The sequence below is a fragment of the Falco punctatus genome (assembly GCF_963210335.1).
Source record: "Falco punctatus genome assembly, chromosome: 14".
Classification (NCBI taxonomy): Eukaryota; Metazoa; Chordata; class Aves; order Falconiformes; family Falconidae; genus Falco; species Falco punctatus.
The window spans coordinates 2,763,311-2,787,311 of NC_137594.1; the positions used below are offsets into that span (position 1 = coordinate 2,763,311).

Below are 24,001 nucleotides of genomic sequence, written 5' to 3' on the forward strand. Positions count from 1 at the left end.
GGTCTCCAAGCCCAAAATTTGATGAATTTATGAACTATCAACAGCACAACAGGTTGGAAGCCCTGACTTCATTAGCGATCAGCACCAGACATCCATGGGAAATTAAACCCTCCCCAGAATGTGCCCCGGCTTGAAGATCAGCATCACCCAGGGACTTCTCCCTTGGCTCAGCAGAAGAGTACGATAAGGAAAGATTTGCTCACGTGCACGTTTGAGAGATCTCAGTGTGTTCAAACTTGGCTATACTTCGGCACTTAAATACACTCCAGACCTGGATGGCTCAAAGGGACAGCATTGTTTGAAATCTCCAGACCTCCAGGAAACAAATGGAAAACTTTTGTAGCTAGCATGCAACAGGGGTCAAGGGCAGAGCAAACGTACACTGCGTGAGTGTCAAGATGTACATTTAGGAAAACAAATCTGTGCATTTAAGTTGGAAGGGTCGTGGCCCTTCTAATCACTGTGGGATCATCTCCCCCACCCCACCACGCAGCAGGGAGGGAAACGGGGCGACTTATCTTCCACTTGTGCGCCAGGAAAACCAAAGTCATACACTTGCCCTTTCCAATGCAAGATGATGGATGAGAAGCGATGCATAAAGCCAGTGTAGGCTTCCTCCTTGCAAGGGGGAAGCTGCCAGACTCAGAGGCACAGCCTGCTCTGCCATCTGCTCCTGGAGCGGTACGGTCCAACACCGGCCGTCACACAGGGCTCGTGGAAAAGGCACTGGCTGGTGCCAGCCCTCACCGGTTGGAGTTTCTTGGGGCTATATTTAGTCTTTTCAGGGAGGAAAGGAGTGTTCTTGGTTGTTACTAGCACAAAAACATGTGATTCGATCAGCAACAGTATTTGATTCCACCAGACCACACTATCATGTGAGTCCTTGTAGCAGTCGTGGCTCCCCATCCCTAACTTCCCGAGCACTATTTTTCTTATTTACTGCAAACTCCGCAACACATTGAATGAAACAGAGAGACTTGCTGCATGCTGAAATTTAGACCCACCGTGTCCCATCCAGATCAGGGCAAAACAGCTTAGGATTGGGAAATACAATCTGCTATACAATGTGATTTAACCCATAAATCTATGATTTCACTGGCACAGCTGCTATTGTGTAACATCAGACTAGACACATCAATAAGGAAAGAGTTTGCTGGCACTGCGAAAGCCTATCATGTGGCTCAGCTAATTAAAAACTGACCTAGTCCATGATCATTAAATGTTGTAATCACATGCCTGCAACTGATTAGATGTAGAAACAGACACCCCCCTCCTTGTTCCCATAGACCAGCAGCAGAATAAGCCTAACTCAAGGGCCCCGATGCCCCATCCTTTTTACAAACACCAGGGCACGGCTTCTGCCAGTGGTGAGGACCAAGGACCTGGGACTGCTCATTGCTCCACCACCACGTTTTTGCAGACGTGGGGTCGGCAGCGCTGCCCGCAGCCCCCCCCCCCCCCCCCGCGGGCAGACACTGCTTCCCTGCTCCACCAGGCACTCTGCACTGGAACTGGATCGCAACCAGGGGGCTCAGGCTAATATATCTTAAGCAGTGCCAGGAAGGTGATTTAGGTGAAGGTGATACCATCAGCTACTGGAGGACAAATTCCAGCCTTGGTACTCAATCCTTGACAGGTACATGAAGACAAAGAAATTGATTTTCAATTCTCTGGAAACTTTGCACTCCCTCTTACGTTAATCTCAGGAGTACGTACACTCAGCAGAATGGGAGAAGTTAATTAAGGGCAGATGAAAGATGATGGAAGTAGAAGAATGGATAAGAAAGGACAGATAAGAGGCAGCACATTCCTTGGAGAACGGAGAGAGAAGGTTGCATCGAGAGCCCACAGCTTATGGGATTCTTCACCCCCCAAAACCCCAAGCCTGCTCTGCGCTCAAAACCCTGGTTCACAGAAGTAATCACAAAGGTAAAGATCTCTTTACTGAAACAACTACCAGAGGGTTACCATCACCTCTCCTGTACGGGCTTCACCTACACCCAGCAAGCACCTCTGCCCCCATTCACCCTGTGAAGAGGAAGAAATTCCGCTACACTGCAACAGTAAACAAAAAAAATCCAAACCACATATGCTTGTTTATACACTCCTTTGTCTTGATTCATTGGATTCTGATTGCCTCAGTAGTTTTACTCCAAGATATCTGGGGTTTTGTTTAGTTGCGGGTTTTGAGGTGAGGTTTGAGTCTTGTTTAACTCATCTCAGTGGCAACTTGCAGAGCTCATGATCATGGTGTGAATCTGCACGGTACACAACAGCTTCTGACAATCCAGTCTGCCGATTTTTCAGTTTAACTGAGCATCTCTTTTGCTGCATTTCTCCTCAGAAAGAACATTTAAGTCAACTTATCTCCTTGCTTTATACTCCTTCCAATGACTTTAAAATTCACTATGGGGAAACAGCTCCAAAATATTAAAATGCTAACTCTCTTCACTTTTCATGCCTCTGAATTCCTTATTACTTTGCCATCTCCTTTATGAGATGAATTTACTAGAATGGAAGACAACGTTTCAGGCACAGGCATTCAGCCGATTTATATAATGGCAAGATATTTTCCATGTGTTTTGCATGCCTCTTAACACTTCTGTTTGCTTTTTTTGACCACTGTTGTGCATGGTGCCAAAGGCTACATTGAGCAACCACAAAGAAGTTTAAGTACTTCTTCTCGATTAATATAATAAAGTTAGAACAGAAAAATTGTAGAAGCAGCTCCAATTATTTCTTCTACTGTGGCTTACTTGGCATTTGTCAGTAAAGAATTCATCTCTTATTAGCTTCTTTCAGCTTCCTCCTAGCACCCAAACCGTGCTCACTTCTAGTGCCACGTCAAAGCTGGAAAGAAGCCAACGCTGAAACCAGATGGCCAAAAGGCTACTGCATCTTCCAGCCCTGCTGGTCCACCGGTGGAGGCAGGGCCGAGAAGGAAACAAATGACCCACTTAGAAGCATCATAAAATAGCATATATATGTGCACTTAGCCAGGATCCGCTGGGTGTGAAAGAGGAAGGGAGTGAACACCACGGCAAGGAGACTGCATGCACTCAGTACTTCTGCACTGTCAGTTTTCTAGAACCAAAGCCTTGAACAAGTCAGCATATTCACCAGCGAGATGTTGTGACTGCAGATGTACCAGCAACTCCAAATCTTTCCAGTATTTCCATGAAATCAAAACCCCGACCCCCCTGGACCAGCTCACAAGGAGGCCTTTAATATGCTGGTGGGAATCCAGCTTCAAAACACATACAGGAGGGTCAGAGCTTATAATGTTTGAGCACACCAGGAGAAAAGGTAGTGCTCAATCATTTATACAAAAAGGAGCATCATGAAAAGCAGAAATTGTGTATCTGCAGGTACGTCATTTAACATAAGCAGATTTCCACAAATACAGACAGGATTGCCTTAAAGCCATACCTTCTAATCTGAGCTACATTACTGAAAAGTTTCCTTAATTTTAGCCAGAACCCACTGATTTCTTAACAAGTGTAGATTATTATTTAGAATTAACATTTTAAAACTCTGGCATAAGATGTCCTCTGTGGCCTGATGGGGGTGGGGGGAAGGGAAACCCAAACTAAATAGCTTTTGTTATTTAGCTTTGAATAGGCTTAAATAGCTTTTATTATTATTATTTAGACTTGGGATGTACTGTGTATGGTTCTTGCCTCTGCTGGTGTACTATGGAGACTAATGCCTTGGTAACCGCATTTACCTACACGTGAGAAGGGTAGAATAGTCTCCATAGGTAAATAAAATTGCCAAGGGTGCTCCAAACGAAGCTGTGAGGCCAGACCGTTTGCAGACAGACAGTTTAATATTGCACTTATGTTTTGTTCTGAAAAGCCTGTTAAAGGCTGCAGCTCATTTCAGTGCCAACGTGAGTGACATTATTTCTTAGAAGGACACACACACAGAGGCATAAAGTCAGTATCAGCCTAGACCGTAGGCACTCCGTATATCAGGATTTCAACATGTCACTCGCTGGCGGTTCACGGAACTCCCAGTGTTCCTACCGAAAGACGTGTCGCCTTCACACCAGGACCCTGCTTTCTGTCCCACCGTGTGCCAGTCACAAGTGGAAACATCGCGTCTTGCAGCTGAGAAGCATGGGCAGGAGGGTCACATCTCCCATCTCATCCTTGGATCACTTCTCCAAGTCTCTCTGGACTCATTCCATCACCACTGTATTGGTCATCCTTCCCTCCTTTTGCCCTATATCCAGCCTAGAGTTCTTCCCTTACCCCCGCTCCCTGCAATCCTCTCTCCTGGCAAAACAGCCGCCTCCTCCCTCCAAATTAAGAGGAATTTGAGGTTTCTTCACCTGACTGGTTAATCACATGGCTTCAAAGCTTGCCAGAAAGTCTCTTTCAAACCTCACTCAAGCAGAGCCTTTTTAATTGCTCTTCTGTGCTCCTTCCTCGCACCACACGCTACATAACATAAAAAGACACCTTATTGTTCTCGCACGCTCCTCCTTTTCGCTACAAACTGCGGCTCTTCCATCATTTGTAAAGCAGAACAGCGCTTTAATAGAAAGGCCAACTCCCAGGAGGCTGCTGGATTTACTGAGCATTGACAGGGTTCTTGGTGCTCCGCTAATACAGAAAAGAAAGAGGAGCTCCTTCTCCGAAAGGCTCATGATCTAAACCAGAGCTGACAGGATTATGGCTGCATTAAGCAGTGATCTGGCTCCACGCAGCCCCCAGAAGATGACACGTTCCCAACCCTCACGGCACTTAGAGGCCAAATAGATGTACAGTATAAAACAAGCTCCGAAGGAAAGGTTTCTCAGAATATTTTTTTCTTAGGTATTTAGGCTTCGGTTCAGCATGTTATTTCAGCATGAGAACAGTCTCCCTGGACATAAGGTTAGTCCCATGCCTTAACCTAGGAATGTGCTTAGCTCCGCTGCTGAACTGTGACCTCTTGGATTTACGCTGGGTCAAAAATTGTGCTTGCAGCAGGGGAGAGCAGTGAATCAGAGACACAGGATGAACCAAGATCCCACCTCCCAGCTGTGCTGGGCGTTTATTGTAATTTTTACACTCTAACATCTCATCGCCATATGGTGTCATACAAGACCTGCACGCATCCATCCAGCGGGCTCACTTTAAGGAGACCCAAATGCACAGAACAAGCAAGCGATTTCCTTAAGCCCTGGTTTTGCACAGAACAGAGGCAGACAGCTCCAGAAGCTTTATTCAGTCTGACTTGTAGGCATTAAAGAGGTCCAAGGTTGTTACTACTTGGTTATGCAGAGACTCCCCTGCGTTCGGTCCCTGCAAAGGTCAGCGCTCCGCAGCCTGAGCATTAGACACAGACCAAACCAGCGCTATGTGCAACAGCGACGCCTGCGCTAATGAGATTCAGCCCGTCGAAACCAAGACGGAGTCAAGAAGAAAGGTTTATGCATCCTTTTCAGACTCGCTTAGCTTCTAACGCCAGCGGCTATATACCAGTCCAATGACGTTTCATGAGGCTTTAAATTCCAAATCCAGAACTGCTACACATCCCAGCTGCACCTCAGTGCCATAACCCAGACCGTGCTCCGCCCTGTGACGGCAGAGGAGATTCCCAGAGATACGGCAGTGAATGGCACTAGGAGCCGCTGAGCTACTAAATAATTATTTTTAAAACCCCAACAAGCCAACAAACAAGCACAACACAGGTCTAGCAGTGGTTCTAATCCTTCAGTACCCCATATAACCTCATTGTAAACGGGGTTTTATAAGTTCAGCACAGCCTCCACACCAAAATTTCCATCAGTTTGGGCTCTGGGGCCCAAATAAACAGCACTAGAACCTCTCCCTGTTGAAGGGGAAAATCCTCCGTGCCAGTCTGCTTCCATGTGGTCCTGGCACAAGTCGAGTGCTTCTTAAAAATAAGAAATCACCCCTTGTTTGAGATGTTTATCTAAACCAATTACATTGCGACACAAGGCTAATGGAAAGACACCCAGAATCCATCCTACTTGTCTGGGAGCAAAAGGCAGGCAAGAGGCATCCAGCAATCCTTGCAGGGACCAGCACCTTCCCTCGCTGAGGAGTTCTCGTGTTCTCCTGGCTCTGCAAGCAGCGATGCTATTGCACAATACACAAAAATAAGTGTGCTTAGAGATTTATCTTAGAAAAGAATAAATGCTTTGCTTTCCGATAACATCAGAAGTCTACGGAGTGGGAAAACTCTAGGAAAAAACCTAAATACTATAAAATCCTGGAAAATAATTAATAGATTTTTCTGTGCTTTCATAATAGCATTCACTTGGGTAACCATAAAAAGTGATTATTATGGTAATAAAAAAGGATGAATAATTTATTATAAATCACAGGCAAACTGTTCCCATCCAGAATTCAAGATGCATATGAAAATAATCTCTTAAACGCGAATACTTGCCGTAGCCATTGGGCCAGAAAATATCTGCCATTCTTTATAGTTTTATTGGATTTCTTTTCCAAAGTTTTCCCAGGGAATTGAATTAAAAAGGAAGTATAAACCTGATCACATTGGCACCCCACCGCACCTGCAAGGTTGTTTAACCTATGTCTTCCCAGTGATGTAGCACAGGGCTCAGTTCTGTCGCCTGCCACATTTCAAAGCACACAGAGCACGTTGGGGGACTTGCACGTTGACCCCCTCCCCAATGCCAGCACCATCTCAACGGACAAAACCTGTCATCCAGTATACACTTGCTTGCAAATTGCGTCTGCGGAACTGCAGGCATCTTTCCCGCACGGACTAGCCACCACAGTGACTGAAGTGTTAAGAATGAAGGAATACATCAGTTCTTTGCAAGACACCACCACGCTGAAACCTGAGAGGGGAACTTTTCATCACCGAGAGCTGAATAAACTGTTAAAAGCTTTTACAAACCTCGGCATTATTCAGAAAGAACACAAAGTCCTGTGGCTGCTGCACACCATGGGGCCGTCCCAGCCGTGTCACCCAGCTTGCCGAGCCTGAAGCCACCCTCTCGCTCCCGTAGCAAGTCACCTTCCAGCTGTGGCCAGCTACAGCCCCAGGCGCCACGCCAACGCACCCAGTGGCTGTGACACCTATAGCTGCCACACACAGACCCTTCCATTTTCAGGAGTTTCCTCCCAATTCAGGCACTGAGGGGCCACACTCAACACATTTGTTTAACAAGAAAAATACGCAAAGTTCCGTAAGTCTATCCAAACGGTCCGATGCACTTGTTTATGCGAATACAACCTCTGAGCATCACCTTTAACCCACATCCCAAACTTTTACTTTGTTCTGTCCCCACTTTAAGAGATGATCTTTTTAAGAGATGGTCTTTCAGGTGATACCAAGGTCCCATGAGAGATCTACTTAAGAAATTGTCACCTTCTGTTAAGCATCAGGCAGCCTCCACTCCTTTCAGCAGAGGAGATGGGACCTCTCCAACTTCTCAGCTACGCAACACCGCTGCACCTCAGCCTGAGCACACCAGTGCAAGGCATCTCTTTCACACTGGTGAAGACAGACCTTTGGAAATTCTTCCAAATATAATCATCAAAATCATTATCATTCAAAAAAATAAGCATCAAAAGGGTAGGAAAAAACCCTATGAACATGGAAATGGGCTTTTCATGGGTCACCCAATGGACCCATGGTCTCCATGACAAAGTGCAAAGCATAAGAGAGAAGAGGGAAGAGAAGAGAGCTGCTGCTCATCAGGAGAACGTGACAAGGACCAGCAATAAGCTAAGCCCCGAACAGGAGGTGCAGCCACCCAGTGGTTACTACCCTAGGGTGATGCCCCATTACCAAAGCCATCCTGTCCCCAGATCTGCCTATGGCAGCAGGTTCCAGAGAAGCCCCGAGTTATCGTAACACCAGGATTACCAACGAGTACAGACAAGAGAAAAATAAGCAAAGCTCCTTCCAAAACAAACAGCCATAATTCAGTATTTAAGACTTCGCAAATTACCTATTGAAAATAGCAGAAGCTAGATCTTAATGAAGCATAACTGCCTGGTTTGGATTTCACAGATGTTAAAAGCGTTCACAATCTGGAATTAAACTAGGCTAATGTAAACCATGAACACGAACCATCGTTTGGACTATATCTGTAACCCTCTGGTTCAATTCACAGCTCATTTTTCCTAGAGTTCAACAAGTGACAAATAAACCTTAGAGAAAGAAAAAATTTTGTTAGTGTCTAGTGTAATCTACTATTAAATAAGTCCTCACATAAACCATAATAAAATTCAATTTATGGTAGTTTGTAAAATGTGATTCCCCACCTTGATAATTAAAAAGATATTGTAATGAAAGTCTTTAGTCCTCATGTGCTCACATTTTTTAAGATCTGATTTTTATCCGAGTAGAAGGATTATAAGGACATGGAATTCCTGTTACAGCCCTTTGTGTGCACGCACAGTGTTAAGGGAGGCAGTTTTGGTGTTACATCCGTACCAGGCAAGGAAATTTCAACCTCTGAGCCCTCAGCACACTGCTGGACCAGCCCAGCACGGACCAGTCCTGCACTCCACGGCACCAGCCTGGCCTCCCAGCAAGGACACCGGGCATCATTCAGCTTCTGCCTTCCTCTGAAGATCTCTGCACCGCTTCCAACATACACAGACCCTGGGTCTGAACAGTGGGCTCAGCACCACCCTTCTGCTTCGGGTTCAATGGTGAGCTCCGAACAAGGGCTCTGGTGGTCACCTAACAGGCAGGAGGGTCAGAGGGGCAGTACTGGCCCTTTCAACCTGCACGGTTAGCTAATACCCTGGATCATCTTGCCTGGTTTTCAAGAGAAAGAGTCAAGTAGCTTCCTGTTCACTGAAAAAATGTGCGTGCAAAGTCATTTTTCCCCTGAATCAAGCAGGAACAGAAGGAGAATTTCCTCGCAGACATTTCCAAGCCTACCTTCGTAGCCAACACTCCGCCTGAGAAACCTCTCCTGCTCTTGGCATCTTCTTGGGGCACAGCACCATCGCTTCTGTGGATTTTTCCTGGCCCCTCTGCCACTTCTGACACATCGCCTCGCACACCCACAAGCCAGTCAGGGCTCCAGCCCTGTGCTCACAGCCACACGCTGGGAAAACCCTTCCAGTTACCCCCAGTCAGTTTGGAGTCGGGCTTTCTGCAAGGACAGTGCTTTGAGCGGTCCTTTCTGTTGTTCCAGTTATCTTGGCAAAAAAAAAAAAAAAAGTCTGAATGTTTCTCCCACCGAGCTGGTGCAAGAGGTGGTAGGTATCCCTCTTGCTCCAAACGGAGGAGCTACCAAGCACTGCTCAGGAGTGCCGCTCTGGAGGCTGCAGCCTCGCAAGCAGTGCCTGATACAAGCAGTCTGCTGGAAGCAAAAATAGGATGAAGCGCAGGGAAATGCCATCAACTGCAAGTCACAGCTCAACAGTGAGATCCTGAAGGGCAGGTGCTGCACCTCATACACAGCCCTGCTGACCGGGACCCCGCGCTCCAGGGGCTCACCCACCGGGACCACGTCTCTGGCTTGTGTCATTCTGCTCCCTGATGACTTCCCTGGGCTGAGCGCAGCACCCTGGCTCTGAACATCTAATCTCACCCGTTGGGGTAAGCACAAAGGGAACCCAACCGCAAAACATAAATCCTTCACCCAAACGCATCACCATTCCTAAAAATGAGGCAAACGCACCCAATTCTAGAAAGCGCCCAAAGCGAACGTTTATTTAACACGCATTCCTCCACCTCATTGGAAACTAAATACAGCTAGCTAGACATACACTCCCATAACACAGTAAAAAAAAAAACAAACAAAAACCACACCACCAAACAAAAAAACCCCTCTGCTCCCTCTCGTGCTGCAGCAAAAAAGTTTGCAGGCACCGGAGAAGTGGCGTTATAAGCCTCATAAAAGGTTTGAGTCTTACCCCTAGATTAATTATTTCTGAGTCTGTTCAGAAAGCAAGAACCCCCCATCCCAAGCGGATTCCCAGCACAGTTTCTCCTGCAATACCACCCTGCCCATTGCAGCGTGACATAACCACAGCCCATGTCACACACCGTCATCTCAGGTCCGTCACCTTTAAAGGGCACTAATTTGTAAATGCCTTTATTACAGCACTAGTCAAAAAGCACTACTGCATTTCTAGTTCACATAACAGCACCATACATACCGGGCTGTAATTAAGTTCATTCATTCCTGTCTAGCCATATATTAAAAGAACGCTTCTCCGTAAAGCACCCGGGAGCTTTAGGCTGGATAACTTTACTCAGATATGTCCTCGCAGAAAGAGAAAGCAAACTTAGCTAATTGCAAGAGTAGCCAAGAGTAAAACATGACAATAGATGGAGACAGAAGAACACAAGGACCGTTGCTACCATATGGGGATTGCAATTTATTACACAGAGCCTAAGCAGCATAATGATTGCGATTTTGCATAGCAACAAGCCAGGACTGGAAGGAAGATCACACTGAAAGAGGGGCACAGGAGAAAGCACGCAGATCTCTCATTTGTAGAGTCCATAGCAAACCAAGAACTTCGGCTTCACTAGGCATTTGAAGCAGTCCCACTACAGTGGCAAACAACAATGCAAAAAAAACACCCCAGCCATGTGTCATCCACATATTAATGCTGAATCTTTTCTTTTAGGACTATTCTGAAATCGCATTCTACACCTGAATCCCCAGTTTCTGGCACATGAGCACACTTGCTGCCATCTGCATATAAACCACTAGAATCTGTGCCAGCTACAACATGACAGTCAAAGATAGGCAAAACCTTTCGGCTTTCCCCCCCACTAGAATAAATTCATTCATTCAGCATATTGAATTATGAAGGACATTAAAAAAAAAGTGCCAATTCTTTTACATATTTTGAAATATCAGTACACAAAAGCTTCTCCAGCCATCACGCCACGTAGAGCACCGGGAGGGAAAAAAAGAGCAAGGCAACATGTGGTGACAGGTCAGTCTGAATTTCTTACTGACCCTCCAAAGCCCAGGTCCAGTTTGGGGAGGACGCGCCTCCAGCTCCCCGGTGCTGCACACGAGAGGGCACTGTTCTGTAGGCTCAGGGATAAAGCAGCACAAATTAATCATGTGCTGCAGATGAAAATTGTTGTGCTAACGCCAAGCAATTAGACCTTCTCTGGAGAATTAACTGCGTAGCTAGACACAAACCTGCCAATTAAACCAGCGTCTTCAAACACCTGAGGTGATCCTTCACTTCAGTGACCAGCATTACCTGGGTTTTTTTTGCAGAAAATGTAGAAAATCCAAGCTATTTATCTTACCACAATTATCAGTGTTATCGGTTTTCAGACATTGCAGGACTGGAGGTGACTCCCCTCAGGACGAGAGGTGCGGGTACCTGCAGAAGCCCGGTGGGCAGGTTACACACGGCGCAGAGACCGTCCGGCAACTTACAGGTGGTCCGACGCAGCCACGCAGATTTAGCTGAGTGTTTAAAGTTTAAACAAACTGATCCAAAAAACTCTGATGAAAGTCAACGATAAAGTAACTGGTTAGAAACTGAAGTGACCTCACAGTACCTCCAAGTTGTACATCAGCCAGAAACCAGGCGCCAGCTTCTCAGGTACCTTTGCCTACTACTAAGCGGCTGCAGAAGCAGCAGGAGGGACAGGAGCTGGGTTCTAGCCAAAAAAGCAAACCAACAAGCAGGTGTAACCAAGGTTAAAAAGCACGCAAAGCTGCGGTCGCTCTGGACTAAAAGCTGCTGAAGTTTATTAATTTTAGCAACACCATTCCAGATCTACCTTGCCATGGACCACAGGGCCTACATTCTGCTTCCACCCCCAGACTGACACCCTTTCGCAACCCGCTGCGCTCCCGACACGTTCTCTGCCCTCTGAGCACAAAAGCACAGCATTCATTGCAGCCTTCCTCCCCTTCTGCAATTCACCCAAACAAAACGAAGAGGAAAGAGTATTTTATTATTTAAAACATAGCCGTTCACCTCCTGTCAAGTCCCAGTTTTAGGCTTCTGTATTGCCCTAGCAGCACGTGTTGACAGATGCCACATTCCTCACGCTGCTGTGAATTTCTGCAACGGGGGAAAGACAGAGGCAGACTATGGCCCTGCAACATAAGCGAGGCAGGAAATTGCTATCTGTTCATTTGGTATAAAAAGAAATGTACGCACGGCTTCTTTGAAGATAATAATGTTCCTGCGGAGGAACTGGGACCAATGCCTCCATACCAGAATACCTGCACCCCAGACCATTTTATTTCCCTCCCATTCACATTTTAGCTTTCAAAGTCTTATAGGTGAGCAGCCAAAACCCCCCATCAGTCTAGTCATCGTGTCTGGTCGGTTGTCACGTGCTTGCTCCACTTTCTGCACTCGCAGACCAAGCGAGCACCCCGGCATGCACCAGGGGTGCAGCTGGAGGTGGGCACCCAGTCCCGCCACAGTGGGGGGCACAGCCTGCCACTGCCCCCATGGCAAGCCCCCCTCACTGCCCTCCCCCAGCACCACAGCCGGCTCAGCACAGCCCTCTGACCCACCTCCCACCAACGGGACTTCACAGCAGAGCAAGTGTTGTGTAAAGCCTCTGGATTAGAGGCATCCTGCGAGTGCCAAGTTGATTGTCAAGCGGAGGCTTTTCTGAAGTTAAATAACCTGAAGATGATCTCAGCCCAGCAGTGTTGTGTGTTACCAAGGACAAAGTGCACGCCTGGAACAAAAATCTTTTGTCCTTAGGTAGCCCGTGAACTTCCTCAGCTCCTCCAAGCCGATGAATCAGGCGCTCATCCCTACATGCCACACGGAGGGATGTTCGTGTCTCCCTTGCCAATGCTCTGCATGGCTATGGAGTCATTATATCATCATCTGTATTTCAGAAAGAGGTTTCAAACATCTGATTAGCTTTAAATGTACAAAACCACATGCACGCATCAGTATTTTTCACATTCATCTGCCTCTCTCACGGTTATGAGAGAACACAAGAGCCGATGAACCTCAATGACTCCTGATCGATGATGGACATTCTGTTTACATTTCGGCTGCCAACAATAAGGTATTTCCTCTCCAGCTGCAGCCAAACAACAGCAACAAAAAAGAAAGAACACCACCAACCCCCTAATCACGAGTCACAGACTCCGAGCCCGCTGTCCCCGGGCCACACAACCTACAGAGGTAATAACATCACAGCAACAGATACACAGCATCCTTCACCCACATCCCAGAGGGATGCAGATGGATAACATTATTTTACCTATTGCTCAGAGGCACTTACCTCCGATCTGGAAATCATTTAACACAATAGAGATAATCAAACTTCCTTACTCAATTCTACGATAATAGAAGCAAAATGGAATTTCACAGAGGCGCAAGATGGGCACATTGCAGCCTGCAAAAGAAAATGCTCTGCTATTTTCAGGGACCCCAGGGAGCACAGCATCACCAGGATCCATTCCTCAGCTTCATCACAACATAGTATAGCACGGGATTAGAACAAGAAATCATCACAAGTCACATATCTGACCCAAAAATATTTTTTTCCTGGTTTTGCTACACAGCCTAAAATATTTGCTTTCCCAAAATAAAGTACATCCTTTTTTAAGTCAATAAACTGGTTTGGTGGGTGGGGGATTTATTATCGCTTTCTGCCTCATCAGAACAGTCTCTTCTGATGAAACACTGGAAACGTGACAAACAGAATAGTACCTACAGAGATCTTCTAAGAATCAGATAGATACGAAAGGAAGGAAAAACATACCCCGAGTTTCCCTTGCCTTGACAAAACAGATCTGCCTGCGTTTCAGAGCTCCCAAAGCAAGGCATAAACCTGCCCTTGATTTCAAAGATTTGTTCTGTAAAGACCTAGAGATATCTAATAACCAGCTGTTTTACTTGACTGGTCTTTCAACTAAATATTATTTTCTGTGATCTCTAGTAAGACTCCAGAGCTATAGGGCTGGTAAGGAGCATCGGCTCCAAGCGCCTCGATGACAGCATGGGGGGCAGGAGCCAAGGGGGGCTGACCCAGCACCGCCTGCTGCACCGCCCCAGCTGACGGGGACGTTAGCGCGGCTGCAAGTCTCAATCCGAAGGAACGCCAGCCCTTGCCGCTGGACTACAATAGGATTTTCAAACGCGTGTGTTCATAAAGCTTGGAGTCCTGAAGGGACCATGATATCATCCGTTCTGACCTCCTGCGTCACCCCAGCCGCTACCTTTCACCCACTCACCCGGCTGCACAAAGCCCAAGAACTAAAACCCCACAATTAAAGCTTCATTTGGGTCCTGGCAAAAGCACTCCTCCCGTGCAGGCAGGCTTGATTTGACAAGCACCAAGAGACAGTAAATCCTCTGTGGCATTCATATGCAGGAACACGTGCTTTTTATCCGAGATTGAATGTGTTGGGTTTTAGCTTCCAGCTAGGGCTCTCACTGTGTCTTTCCCTTTAGTTTCCAAAGTTTTCTCTCTCAAAATGATCCCAGTGCATAAACACCAAGTCACCTCATTTCTTAATAAATTCAGTAGATCAAGAGCTCTTAAATATCTTGCTTTCCCCAGCTCTCAAATAATTTTTCAAGCCCTTTTCCACACCGATTTCTATTTGGGGACATCCTTTGGAAGGCGGGTGGGGAGGACCAAGGCCACACGGTGTGGTGGGGACACACGCAGCTCTCCCGCACGCCCACCCCAGCAGCATGCTGCTCTTTTTGCCAGCCGGGTCCACCGGCAGCTCGTTCCGCCCCTCGCAGGACATTCCCTCCGGCCGCACAGCCGGCAGTGCCACCGGTGCCGCTCGCCTGCCCCGTCCCCCGATGCAGAGCGACATCTTGCATCCAAGCGTGTTTTATTTGCGTGGGCTGAGCTTACCAAACCTTCCAGACCACACGGCGTTACTTCTTTAGTCACCACTCCGCACTTGCCAGCCAAAGCCTGAGCTGTACAAAGGCTTCATCAGCAGTAATTTTACCATGACTTTAGGTCGCTGATGAGACGATGGAATAACAGCGCGCCAAGCTCCATGAAGCCCAGCAAGCAACCTCTCTTATTTCACGAGGGCTCCCCGATGATGACTATTTTTTCAGATGTATCAGCCAATTCTTAGTCCATTTGGTGTGCGCGCTTTATGCTGTAAAAATGCTAATTGCTTTCTTCAGATACGCGTCCAGCACTTCAGAAAGACTTCCAACTTTATTTCAGCTACCTCTGTCAACCAAATCCTTAAAGGATGAGACAACTTTTGTGTGACAGTTGACCTCCATTTAAAAAGCATCCACCAAAAACCACACTTGTCTACAGAACCACAACTGGAACCATTTATTAGTGCTTTCTCATCCACTACAGGAAAAACAGAGCGAGCAATCAAGCAGTGACAGTTTACTCAGTTGTGAAGTCCAATCCGAGTATCAAAGGCAACAGCTGCTTTTCCCAGTACTTTGTAAGGAGAGAAGCAGAAAGCCAGATAAAAGTATCCATCAGTGCAGGGTACTGAAGCAGAGAGTCTGGGACTCCCAAGAGATAATCATGGCTCTGTCACAGCTCTCCAGAAGCATGGGCATTAGCTGGTAATTGCTTCAAGAACACTCAAAACAAAGGTAAATAGCCTTCACATCTCCCTAACATAATGCTCCGTTCATTTCCCCAGCAAATCCAGCTCTCTGTTTAAATCATAACAACCTCTAAGCTGACTGCAAATCTCCCACAAGTTCCTCCAGCCCTGATGAATAGCCTGAGCAGACAAACGGGAGTTACTACAGGCAGAAACGAGTTGCTCGTAGTCTGGGCTACCAGTGCCACTCGATTAGTCAACCCAGGCCAGATGCTTTCATTTCTACCCCAGACCTGACGATCAAAAGCTTAGACAAAATACAAGGCTTCCTAACTCGTTTGCCAGTTGCCCACCAAACAGCTATAAACATTCAGCAAGTCTCTTTGTGAGTAATCGGAAGAGAATTCACAAGCAGCCGTGCGAGCGCTCTCGACGTGGATTCTCTTGTGAATATTTATTCGCACAAGTATGCAATGTGATGTTGCTTTCCCACAAATGTTCTTGCCAGCGCAATTTTTGCTCATCTGAAGCAGTTGGGGAATAAACAAAGAAGTGTGGTCAAAAAATACCAGCAAAGCAGATCAGCAAATTCTAGACTGAAAAATATTCCAGGAGGATGATCCTGACTGTGTGACGAGGAATGGCTCGGTGCCTGGGCACTACAGTCCCCCCTCGTGCAGAGCAAGGGGGCAAATGTGACTTTCTTCTCCCCGCCCTATCTTCACAGCCGCACATTCATTCATTTATAAGCAAAAATAGAGGTAACATACAGCAGTAAATATCAGTAAGGAAACATATGAAAACTATCACGTAAATGGGTGAAGTTCTTCCCGCAGTTTAACCGTATAGCCAAGGTTCAGCCTTGCCTCAGGCTCCGTGGCCATCGCAGCATGCCATAACTTCAACATGATGAAAAGAGTTTGGGGATCAGTTTGACAAAAGCATTAAAGTATTTCAGACACTTCAGAAATGTGGGATGTCTCAGGTCACACATGGGGATTTTCCTCCTGACATGCTACATCTGTGATAAGAACCAGATGGGAAGTCGATCGCTTTCCACAGGCGCAGTACTCACAGTTGTGAGCGCACAACCCAAACCAGCGGGGACACCGAGGTCCTTCATCCAGCCCTAGCCACGTGCTCCTTGAGCAGCAGGAAATAAAAAACCTGGTTTTTGCAAGGCCTCCACATACCGCTCGACTCGTTCTGAACCACAACGTCCACACCATATTTCTAAGGGCCCTGTCAACCCCCGGGTTCCATGAGCAGAAGCATCTTCTTGCAATTAAAGAAAATTGGGATGCCAGCAGGAGGAGGGCAAAATACAGAGCCCAATTTCCTGAAAGCAAAATTAAAATCCAGCCATAGCATCTACCAGAGCATAAAGACCTTTCTGAAGTGCCATTAAATGGAGAGAGAGCACAGACAGCACAAAGAGACGATGAAAGGAAAGTACCACCTGGTGCAGGAGTTCAGGAGATGGAATCACACCGGACAGAATTGGAATGTTGAATCAATAATCCTGCCTGGAAAGAGAGAGGGAAAAGTCATTAATGCTTGTTCAGAATATAAAGATCTTCCATAACTGAACAAAATAAAAATCATCTGACTCGTTAAAACTTTCAATGTTAATTAAGCACACTCATTCATTAAGTAGTAAAGACCTTGGGTTTATTCTTTCTTTGCACCATGAACTTCCCTCTTTCCTATAGAGCAAGAGTTACCAAGGCTTACAATGATAATTATTTGTTAGAACAAAATATTTTGGGGGACTAAAAGAAGGCTGAATAAAATGCTTGGAAGAAAAATCTGAAATAGTCTTTAAAAAAAATCCCGTAATGCAAAAGTTTCAGGAACAGGCTCCTTCATGTCAGTGTGAAGTCTATCGGGCAACTTCTCGCTAGTACAAACGTTAGCGGTGACCATGCATCCCATTCATTCCACAGAACTTTGCAAAAACCTTCATGAAAGACCACTTTTGTTTGGTTGGTTTGTTTTTTTTTTAATTACCTCAACATCTAAAATAATACTAAAAATAATGATCTAACACTTAAACACACCTAAAGCTTCAGGGACATGGTAGTGATTGCCATTAGCAGTGTCCTCCACAAGTGTGAAGCGGCTCCACCACCAACCAGTTTCATTACAGCAGCGGGAACAAGGTTCAAAATCCAAATGCCACTAAAAGCCAAGCAAGGTCCTTACCCCTTTGGGATGATCACGGCTTTTCTCGCCTCTAAGAGAGCAGACACGAGAGAGCCTGCAGACCCAGCACCACCAGGACAGGCGTGCCTGCCCCATCGCTTCTCCCCAGAGCCCGCGCTGCCAGCTTTTACTGTTTTCTTACAAAAATCTTCAAACACTTGACGCATCTTTCAAAAGCCTCAACACCCAAAGGCCCTTTTGTCAGCGAATATTTCGGCTCTGCCATTAAAATTGAAGAACAAACCCCAAGCCACCGAGGTCACAGAGAAATCCAGAACGCGAGTATTGATTTTACCCAGAACCACAGCTGTTCGAAAGCAAGCCGAAATACCCTTCCGTTTATTTATTTATTATAAATCTCATTATTTTTAAGCAACCGACTCATGATTTCTAAGTGCACAGGGCTGGCAGAGCTGCAAATCCTTTTGACTCACAGCATTCGTGGGGGAATCCCCAACTGGCCCCCGCTCCCCACACCCGCCGGGAGGGCTGATGCAAAGGCAAACTTCTACCAGGTTCATAAACACGTCTGGAGGGGAACTTGCCTCCCCGTTCCTTACGGCCATCAGAGACTTCTTTGTCAGCGTATCTATGGCAAAGCTATTGCACAATAAACAACATGAAGCGTCCCGTTAAAATACGGCCAGCATTTTGAAATCATACAAAGAATGCTGAAAAGATAAATATTTACGGGGTTTGATGAACTGCAGCACTGCGCTAATGAAATCAAGACTTAGGAAATGTGCTTGGGCTGTCCTTTACTCAAAATGAGTAAGACTTCATTGTAAATACTGCTATTCAAAGAAACAATTTATATACTGTCTCAACAGCAGAGAGAGTACACATGGCAGATCAAAGGCAGACAGGGGAATCTTTTAATCAGGCTGCAGTGAGAAATACTAAACCCACCATGCCAACCATTTCCTCCTCCGTAACATCACCTGGCCAGCAGCTAAAAGGTGAGCCGTTATCATCGGCACACACGCTGATGGGCACCCAGACCGCGGCTGATCCCCACGAGCAGAGCATTCAACCCAGCTCCATCTCCCCTGGCCCGGATGCTGCCCGGGATGCAGACGTGGAGGAGAGCCCTTTCGGGGAGGCAAGATGATAACCGCAGAGATTACAGGAGTCGAGCTGGGGAAATCCTCCCGCATTCAGCAACCAGGGATGCCCCCCCCCCCCGCCCCCCGTTCAAATCCATAAGATGGCAATAACTTCCCTGCCTTATTTTCAGTCTCAGCGTAAGGACGGGGAGGCCAGCAGCATCAGGAAGCTAACCCCTCTGGTGTTCTGCGAGGGCTTTGAAATTCTGCAGCGCAAGAGTTACAATGCAAAGCAGCACCGAGCTCCCTTCCAGTGAGCCCTCGCCTGCAAATCCACAGGCTGGACTCTTTTGCAGACATCCTGCTTTTCCCACCCTGTAAAATGCTATTCCAGAAATTCCATATAAACTCCTTTCACATTGCATTATATTCCCCCAGCAAAAATAAGCCAGATAAGAAATGCCTGCCTACAAGTGTTATGATCGTACTTTTAACACATCTGAACTTCAAAGAGACCAAAGAGGAAAAACTGCTCATCCCAGCAAATATTTGCTAGAGCCCCTGCCCTCCAGTATCTTTCAGGTGTCTGATAATGAAGTTATGCCATGAAACGTGTGCAAATTAATGGATTCCCCAACCATTCTTAGGTGGCTGTTAAGCTTCTAACCCCCCCAAAAGATCAGTGAGCAAGATTAAAAAAAAAAACAAAAAAAACCCACACCACAACACAAAACCAAACCAACAAAACCCCAACACATATGGTAGCATGTTTGAACACAATGGTTTTAAAAGGAAATAAAAGCTCTCTGTAGACTCCACATCCTCTAAATCCGTTCTGTGAACAGATAAAAGCCACATTGTAGTCAAGTCTCCACCTAAACAGCTCAAGCAAAATCTAGGTCAGCGTGCTCTCATAGGAACTGATATATTAATCAGTGGCACTTCCAAAGGGATTTTTGACTAATGCAGTGTTTTTATATAGGAACTGGCAGCCACCACCTTTTGCAACTCAATACTCTCTCAAAGGCTCAAAGAGCCAAAAGTTACACTCAAAAAGTGCTTTTAAGCTGGTCAGAAAAACAAGGCTGGCTTTGCCCTTATTGAAAGAAAAAAAAATAATAAAAGATTATGCTATGCATTGATAACTGCAGCTCCCACACGGCACTTCCTACCCTGCGCTTCCGACAAGAGAGGTGTCCTCTCCTTGCAGGTGATGCCAACCCAGTTGCCCAAGGTCCCCAGTCAGCAGCTGCACATCCAGGGGCGCAGTCACTGGACCGGGACACCCATCTCCCCGTAAGCTGCAGGCATCCCAAGTTTGCACCATACCCATTTAAAGTGGGAACCAGTCACAGGAAGTTTTTCTGTGGTGCTTGATTTAAGCAGGATCGTCTTTGCTGGCTGGAAATGAAGTTTCTCATCCCAGTTCTTTGGGACTAGGACTCAGGACATGGTTCCTCTTGGCTGCATCGAAGGAACTTTAACATTTTCTGCCCAAACGGTCCAGAGAAACATGTATTAGTTCTGACAATATTTGGTGGAAAAGAATCTGAGGTCCAGCATGAGCCATTTGCTGCCTCCAGAGAGATGAAGGGAGGCAAACTGGTGGGAGGGGGAGCTTTTTCTATCCAAAACCAAATGTTTTGTCTCCATTCCATTCAGAAGAAAAAAAAAAAAAAAAAAAAAGGGAAAAAAATAAAGAAAAAAAGGAAAAAAAGAAAATCCCTCGTACTAAAAGGTCTTGTTTTCATTCCTTTGTGAAACTCAACCACATTTTAAACTTCTGTGTTTGTACGAAGCAGATTTTTGTTTTCTGGTCATTTATAACTTTCACTCTACCATCAGCTCCCACTGCCAAAGGCAGGTGATGCCGCAGGACAGGACACCGAGGGGAGCCCCCAAACGCTGGAAGCCACCGCAAGGGAGCCCAGAGCCAGGAAGGGTTTTACTCCCCGGCCCTCCGGCCAAAGGGATGAGTTTCCTTATTTCCACAAGGAGAGAAAAAGCTCTGACTATAAAGACAACACCCAAATCTTTTTTGGCCTTTATAAAGACGTGGGGAGGGGGACATCAGTTAGGGAAGGAAAAAAAAAAAAATAATGGAAGGTTAAAGTTTCTACCCTCCCCACAGGCTCACCTCACCAGGATCCAGCTCCATCCCATCTGAGCTTTCCACCATCCCCCCTCCCCCAAAACCTTCTGGCTCTGCAAGAGGCAGGTCCTGAGCCCGGCCGAGCTGCACGTACCACGGGACCGCAGCTGTGCCGGGCGGGCAAGGGCAAGGACACGGTGGGGATGAGAGGAGAAAGGGGGGGCAGCAATTTCACAGCAGCCGGGTGTGCAGATTTGGGTACCAATTCTGCCTTCCCAGGCCTGGGTAGGGCCCCCTCCCCCGGTGGCACGTCCCCTTCACACCCGCGCTTTCATTCTGCTTCAGCAACACCAACGACTTCCAGGGGTGCCCTCGGCCAGCGCTGCCTTTGTCACCTGCCAAGCAGCAGCTAAAATCAGTTTCCTTCAGTGCGCACCAGTGCTCAGACCGAACAGACGGGAGCCCCTGGGGCTCTGTTAACCCCCAACTCCTGTTTTGGAAAGGAACGCCCCCCGGCACGTTGCTTATCTGCACCGCACCGAGATGGGAACGCTCACCAGGAGAAACACGGAAGAACCGCGCACAGCGCCAGCGCAATTAAGCATTTCTGATTCCAGCCATTGAAGAAAACGGAACGACATCATTTTTAATAAAATCGCCTGCACCGTCTGCACAGGTGCCTGACATGGCTCAAGTTCCTCCTGAAGGATGCAGGCGCGACCTCACACAGCTGTGCCACCAGCCTCAGGAGACACGACAGGGCCAGTCACAACCCGTCCCCAGCTGCTACCTTATATATGAACAAGGGAGAGAGTCCTGATGGGGTAACATCCCCCAGCCAGCCACAACGAAGTGGTTGCATCCACCTTCTCATCCTGTGTTTAGCAAAGGATTTGGTTTTTCCATTGGCATCGGTTTTATGCCCCTCTTGCCGGTTTTATTGCATACGCTCATTTATGACATACATCTCCTTCATTCTTCTGACCCACTATCATCTCCAGAGTCTGCAGTCTCACTCCATGAGCCATTTATCTCCAAACCCAAAGAAAGAACGTTTTTAGACTGTGCCATTGCATAGGAAGGATGGACTTTAAGTTAACAGCTTGAATTAACAAGCCAGTAAAACTTTAAATTACCTTCTTTGTAGTTCTTGGCATTAGAGGAAGCATCAAGTCTTCCCTTTTTCTTTTCTTTTTTTGTTAGCATGGCAGAAGATGGGTGAATAGAGCACTGCTTACGGTATCAAGTGTTCCACTTCATTTTTGCTCTCTAACAAATAGAAGAAAAACCCCTCTCTTTTCCTAAAAGGATTTCTCTCGGAGACAGGCTTTTACTGAATGATAAACAGTATAATTATATTTTAACTTGGCTGCCCACAAAGAATCAGTATTCAAACTATCCACTGCATCCTTCGCAGCTGAAAAGGCTTTGCAGGGATAATCAGGGAAAATGGAGAAACTATTAAAATCACATTTCAACAGAATCATAGTATTTCTCAGTACAAGTCCATTAAAGTGATATACTGATACCTCCATCCCCATCGAGATTGTGTGCCTCTCTATGTAAAATGGGATGCTAATTTACTCGGGCTGCGCTGCAGTGTAATTCAGGAGTAGACTGCACAATTCCTCTGCCCCGACAGCTTACACCAAGCCCTGCCACGAGGGTGGGATGTGCCGCGGGCCCCCCTCGGTGGGCAGCCTGGTGAGCGCCCACGCTCTCCCATTTGCCCCGGGATGGACAGCCTGGGCTCCCTGGTGAATGCCCCTGCACATCCTACGGGCAATTTGGTCTCAGCACGGAGAAATAGATCTCAACATCCATTTTTAGAAGCTGCCAGGACTTTGCACCACACGGGATCAGACACCCTGCTACAGCCTGGTCCCCTGATCCATCCTATTCTCTTTCCCAGCTGTTAACACCACACTTCTTTTTTCACTCAGAGATCACCAAGCCCTTCCAGGTGTTAAGAAATTAAGGTCTCGGGTGCAAACGCACAACGTACGTACCATCACACCCGCTTCCCAGACAAGGATAATACTGAAGCCTGGACTACAGTAATGTTTCACTCCCTAATGCCGAATCAAGCAGCGACACTGGTACTAGCGACATTACTACGAGTCCTACCATTCCCTCGGAGACAGGGTTGGTGTCCAGGTGTTTCTGCACCCAGCCACACTCACTAGCCAAGCCTACCTACTCTCCAGCGCCAGCAGCAATGTTCTTAACAAAAGATGGCTGGGTGGGTTTGGTTTTTTTTTGTTCCCCCAGGATTTTTTTTTTTTATTTTTGGCCAGTACTGTTGCGAAGGAGACAAGTACCCTGTAGATAAAGCAGGACAGATCAAACAAAACGTTCCAGTTAAAAAAAAAAAAAAACACCACAAAACAGACCAGTTGTTCCAGTCTTTAAGAAGTACTTTCAGAGGAAAGCCGTACCATAGAGCGCTCAAACGCACACAGGGGTTGCAGCACAGCTCATGCTGCCCCTTTCCATGGCTCCCATGAAAACCAGCAACTCTCTATTGCAGGTTTCTGCAGTTTCGGTGCTGCCCAACAGCACCAGAGCCGGTGCCCGCCTGCCTCCTACTCTTAGGAGGAACAAGAAACAACTTCTGCAGGAGTTTGGTGCTTAATAGACAGTAACTCTGAGGAAACAGCTTTTTTTCCCCCTAGAAAAATACACCCAAGTATGGTATAGCACCTGCTGAAGAGGCTCAAGTCCAACCATAAGTGCCAGGAACCCTAAACCATGCTTCCAGAGCCCTTCAAATCCCCACCAGGCGAAGGCAAGCCCTTCAATGACACCTCCCCAGAGGCTCTCCAAAAATCACAGCTCAGCTGCTGCCTAATCCTAGAAACATTTAGGCCCTACGGATGCTCAAAACAACTTTTAAGATTTCCAAGCATCCGATACTCTGCTTCCAGTCAGGCAAGATGGATTTTACTCTGCAACTCAACACCTACTGCCAGACTTAATCAACTCCTAGCGATTGATACTTCCTAGGAGATGCCCAGCGAGTCAGGACCTGGCCTCCACACAGCTGCACAGCCCCATGCCCTCTGGCCAGGGATTAAACACGGACATATATAAAGTCACAAACAAGCGTGGCCGTGGTGTTTGGGTGTCCCCTCCTCACCCCCATTTCCTTTCATGAAGTGCTGGAAAGATTCTCTTTGGAAC

At 46.8% G+C, this 24,001-nt stretch overlaps 1 protein-coding gene across 1 annotated transcript in view; it reads right to left on the reverse strand.

Annotated features, from left to right (window-relative positions):
- Positions 1 to 24,001, reverse strand: part of ZNF469 (zinc finger protein 469) — a 239,719-nt gene that overhangs the window by 193,764 nt on the left and 21,954 nt on the right. The window contains exon 3 of the mRNA XM_080410620.1: positions 1 to 17,001. This exon is cut by the window's left edge and continues 19,289 nt beyond it. The gene's annotated coding sequence lies outside the window, so the exon portion shown is untranslated. The remainder of the gene's footprint in view (positions 17,002 to 24,001) is intronic.